This window comes from Thalassophryne amazonica, chromosome 9, assembly GCF_902500255.1.
Source record: "Thalassophryne amazonica chromosome 9, fThaAma1.1, whole genome shotgun sequence".
Taxonomy (NCBI): Eukaryota; Metazoa; Chordata; class Actinopteri; order Batrachoidiformes; family Batrachoididae; genus Thalassophryne; species Thalassophryne amazonica.
In genome coordinates, this window is record NC_047111.1 from 29,162,557 (window position 1) to 29,168,556 (window position 6,000).

Sequence of the window (6,000 nt, forward strand, 5' to 3'; positions counted from 1 at the left end):
CCTGGTGTCCAACACTTTGCATTACAGCTCCACTGAACTCCACAGCCACTGTGACCTGGGGAGCTCCTTTATACATGTTGTATAAGCCACAATAATAATTTTTAAAAAGAAATATGCAGCCTTTTTGCACACATAAACCAGAATTGACCAAAAAAACAACAAAAAAAACAAAACAAAACAAACAAAAAAAAAAACATGCAAACCTCACGCATGCTTCAAACCATGTTTGAACATTTTTTTTTCAGATAAAGTCCTTTAAAGCCTTTAACAAATCAAAGCAGCCATATCACAAAGTATGCACTTATTGTTATTTATGTGTATACACACACACACACACACACACCTATAGTAACCTGTTGAAGTTTCCATTCCCTGCACTGTAAATGTGTACTAAACGTTAGTAAACCTCTTCCTCATATTAATTATTAATGTATTAATTTCTCTTGTTGATTGATAATCCACAGGATCCTCAGCAAGTTGCTGGACATGACAGCCAGCCTATACACAGGTACTGTGAGTGCTGTGGAATTTCTTTTTACAACATGAATAGTGGCATTCATCAGGGATGTGTTGTGGTTCCAGTAAATTTTTCCTCAATAAAGTTTTACTGACCTTGATTCCATGGGAAATGCTGTCATCTGTTTCCTGGGTTGAGTTGGAAGCTCAGTCCCATTGTCCACCCACATAGATTCACAGATTTTGGAGTATGTTCCCGTTAAGTGCTTGAGGACTTTGTTCCACTGTCAAATCATCAAATGCACAAGTGCTCTCAGACAAACATTTTGAGCCATTTACAACCCCAATTCCAATGAAGTTGGGATGTTGTGTAAAATGTAAATAAAAACAGAATACAATGATTTGCAAATCCTCTTCAACCTATCTTCAATTAAATACACCACAAAGACAAGATATTTAATGTTCAAACTGATAAACTTTATTGTTTTGTGCAAATATTTGCTCATTTTGGAATGGATGCCTGCAACACATTTCAAAAAAGCTGGGACAGTGGTATGTTTACCACTGTGTTACATCACCTTTCCTTCTAACAACACTCAATAAGCGTTTGGGAACTGAGGACACTAATTGTTGAAGCTTTTTAGGTGGAATTCTTTCCCATTCTTACTTGATGCAGGACTTCAGTTGTTCAACAGTCTGGGGTCTCTGTTGTTGTATTTGGCGCTTCATAATGCGCCACACATTTTCAATGGGCGACAAGTCTGGACTGCAGGCAGGCCAGTCTAGTACCCGCACTCTTTTACTACGAAGCCATGCTGTTGTAACACATGCAGAATGTGGCTTGGCATTGTCTTGCTGAAATAAGCAGGGACGTCCCTGAAAAAGACGTTGCTTGGATGGCAGCTTGTGTTGCTCCAAAACCTGGATGTACCTTTCAGCATTGATGGTGTGGGGGTGTGTTAGTGCCAATGCCATGGGCACTAACACACCCCCATACCATCACAGATGCTGGCTTTTGAACTTTGCGCTGGTAACAATGTGGATGGTCTTTTTCTTCTTTTGTCTGGAGGGCACAACGTCCAAGATTTCCAAAAACAAGTTGAAACGTGGCCTCATCAGACCACAGCACACTTTTCCACTTTGCGTCTGTCCATTTCAAATGAGCTCGGGCCCAGAGAAGGCGGCGGTGTTTCTGGATGTTGTTGATGTATGGCTTTCGCGTTGCATGGTAGAGTTTTAACTTAGACTTGTAGATGTAGTGACAAACTGTGTTACCTGACAATGGTTTTCTGGAGTGTTCCTGAGCCCATGCGGTAAGATCCTTTACACAATGATGTCGGTTTTTAATGCAGTGCCGCCTGAGGGATCGAAGGTCACGGGCAATATTGGTTTTTGGCCTTGCAGCTTATATGTAGAAAGTTCTCCAAATTATCTGAATCTTCTGATTATGGACTGTAGATGATGGAATCCCTAAATTCCTTGCAACTGAATGTTGAGAAACATTGTTCTTAAACTGTTGGACTATTTTTTCATGCAGTTGTTCACAAAGTGGTGATCCTCGCCCCATCTTTGCTTGTGAATGGCTGAGCCTTTTGGGGATGATCCTTTTATACCCAATCTGTTGGGAAGGTGTCGTGACACGGACCCACAACAGGGGGCGCTAAAGGAACGGACAATGGATAAGCCAACCAGTAACAATTTAATGTTGTGAAAACACACAACGGAATACAGACAGAGATATGGATTGCCAATGAGACACCAGGTGACGTGTGGGCAGGCTCGAAGATAGGAGACCTCTGGCGAGAGATGAGCTGATTCCCACACAGCTTCCACCACCAGCGGGCCTGAAGAACACCGGAGCCGCCAAGTCCCGAATCCCCAGGTGGCCTCTGCCTTCGGCTGTCGACCCTGGTACTGCTGGCAGAGAACAGAGAAAATCCAGGTGAGTGTGAATCCGCACACTCAGTAGTCCACTCACAGTCAATGTTCTTTAAGGAGGGAGCACCTCCACCTCCAATCACACACTCGTGCAGCTCCTGTGTAACCACTTATCTGCTATGGAGCGTGATGCGAAGTCGTCGCGGTCACGCTCTTACTCCAGCTCGGATAAGTACACCACAGGGCAAACGGCTGCAAAGAAGAGTTCAGTTAGCAGAGAAAATTACCACAGAGAGAGTTACCTCTTGGTTGCTGATTTCTCGGCGGGGAGGTGGAGTTGTAGTCCGGCTTTTATGGTGATGTGGTGAATGAGTGACAGCTGGTGCAGATGATGAATGACAGCTGTCACTCTCCGTTGCTCCGACGCCCTCTCGTGCTTGAAGCCCGCACTCCAAGCAGGGCGCCATCTGGTGGTGGTGGGCCAGCAGTACCTCCTCTTCTGGCGGCTCACACAACACAATCATGACACTCACCTGTTTCCAATTAGGTGTTCTTTGAGCATTCATCAACTTTCCCAGTCTTTTGTTGTCCCGTCCCAATGTGTTGCAGGCATCCATTTCAAAATGAGCAAATATTTGCACAAAAACAACAAAGTTTATCAGTTTGAACATTAAATATCTTGTCTTTGTGGTGTATTCATTTGAATAAAGGTTGAAGAGGATTTTCAAATCATTGTATTCTGTTTTTATTTACATTTTACACAACGTCCCAATTTTACTGGAATTGGGGTTGCATGTCTACTTTCCATAAGTGAGCATTTTTACGGTCGTTGTCAGTGGGACTTTCGGTTTATTTTTGCAACATAAACCTGAGGTTACCTGGGGAAGCATAAAACGGTAAACAACTACATATGATATGCCTAAATGACCAAGAAACATTAATTTTTGTACCACAATGGAATAAGTACTGAAGGGTCTTGGGTGCAAGTGGCGGCTGGAGCCTATCCCAGCAATCATTATCCAAGAAGAGTTAAAGAACATGCAGGTGTTAAGATGAGCTGTTTGGCCTACTGCCACTGTGAGCCCGACCCAGGTAATGGCAGAAAATGAATGAATGAATGATGTAGAACACATGTCACCTAGCTGCCGTCGGTATAGATGCTTACTTTCAAGAGGTGGGAACAGACCAGTTGTCTGGCTGGGTGATTGAAATCCAAGACCAAAGGTGGTTCTGTGGTGTGGTGGTGCACAGTGTTGGCACATGCTCGCAGGCCTGACCTAACCTGACCTTTTTTAAATTAGTCTCTTAAATTTTCTTCTCTTTGATTTTTAATTTCTGTAACTTGTTATAACTGGAATGGAATATTTTTCCTTAAATAAACATTTGTTGAAATTACAAAGAGCTTCTTACTTTCCAGGGGACATGACACTTGGAAAGGGTCAAAAAATACCTTGTTTCTCTCTCTCTCTCTCTCTCTCTCTCTCTCTCTCTCTCTCTCTCTCTCTCTCTCTCTCTATATATATATATATATATATATACTATAGACACACACACACACATAGTGGAAAAATAAGTATTTGACCCCCTGTCAGTTTCGCAGGTTTTCCCACCTACAAAGAATGAGGAGGTCTGTAATTTTTATCACAGGTACACTTCAACTGTGAGAGACAGAATCTAAAAAAAAAACAAAAAAAACCCAGAAAATCATATTGCATGAGTTTTAAATAATTAATTTGCATTTTATTGCATAAAATAAGTATTTGATCCCCTAGAAAAACAGAGCTTAACAATTGGTACAGAAACATTTGTCAGCCTTTAGAGAGGTCAGACATTTCCTGTAGTTCTTGACCAAGTTTTCACACACTGCAACAGGGATTTTGGTCCACTCCTCCATACAGATCTTCTCCAAATCTTTCAGGTTTGGAGTTTCAGCTCCCTCCAAAGATTTTCTATTGAGCTCAGGTCTGGAGACTGGCCAGGCCACTCCAGTACCTTGAAATGCTTCTTACGGAGCCCCTCTTTAGTTGCCCTGGCTGTGTGTTTGGGGTCATTGTCATGCTGGAAGACCCAGCCATGACCCATTTTCAATGCTCTTACTGAGGGAAGGATGATGTTTGCAAAAATCTCGCAATACATGACCCTATCCATCCTCCCTTCAATACGGTGCAGTCATCCTGTCAACTTGCAGAAGAACACCCCCAGAGTATGATGTTTCCACCCCCATGCTTCACGGTTGGGATGAGTTTCTTGGGGTTGTTCTCATCCTCTAAACATGGTAAATGGAGTTGATTCCAAAAAGCTCTATTTTGGTCTTATCTGACCACATGACCTTCTCCCATGCCTCCTCTGGATCATCCAGATGGTCACTGGTGAAATTTAAATGGGCCTGGACATGTGCTGGCTTGAGCAGGGGGACTTGGCTGCCCTGCAGGATTTTAAACCATGACAGCATCATGTGTTACTAATGTAATCTTTGTGACTTTGGTCCCAGCTCTCTTCAGGTCATTGACCAGGTCCTCCTGTGTAGTTCTGAGCTTTCTCAGAATCATCCTTACCCCACGAAGTGAGGTCTTGAATGGAATCCCAGACTGAGAAAGACTGACAGTCATCTTGTGTTTCTTCCACTTTCTAATAAATAATCATAACAGTTGTTGTCTTCTACCAAGCTGCTTGCCTGTTGCCCTGTAGTCCATCCCAGCCTTGTGCAGGTCTACAGTTTTGTCCCTGGTGTCCTTAGACAGTTGTTTGGTCTTGGCTATGGTGGACAGGTTGGAGTGTGATTGATTGAGTGTGTGAACAGGTGTCTTTTATACAGGTAACAAGTTCAAACAGGTGCAATTAATACAGGTAATGTGTACAGAATAAGAGGGCTTCTTAAAAAAAAATTAACAGGTCTGTGTGAGCCAGAATTCATGCTGGACGGGGATCAAATACTTATTTTATGCAATCAAATGCAAATTAATTATTTAAAAATCAGTGATTTTCTGGATTTGTTTTTTTTTTAGATTTTGTCTCTCTCAGTTGAAGTGTACCTACGATAAAAATGACAGACCTCTCCATTCTTTGTCGGTGGGAAAACTTGCAAACCTGCCAGGGGGTCAAATACTTATTTTCCCCACTGTGGGTACATACATATATATATATATATATATATATATATACATACATATATATATATATATATATACATACATATATATATATATATATACATACATATATATATATATATATATATACATACATACATATATATATATATATATATATATACACATACATACATATATATATATATATATATATATACACATACATACATATATATATATATATATATATATATATATATATATATACATACATATATATATATATACGATGTCTATTAGAAAAGTATCCGACCTTATTATTTTTTCAAAAACCATATGGATTTGAATCACGTGTGATTACATCAGACATGCTTGAACCCTTGTGGGCATGCGAGAGTTTTTTCACGCCTGTCGGTTACGTCATTCGCCTGTGGGCAGTCTTTGAGTGAGGAGTCGCCCACCCGCTCGTCGATTTTTTTCATTGTTTAGGAATGGTTCAGAGACTGCTGCTTTGTTTGATAAAAATTTTTTCAAAACTGTAAGGCACAACTGAGTGGACACCATTCAATAAATT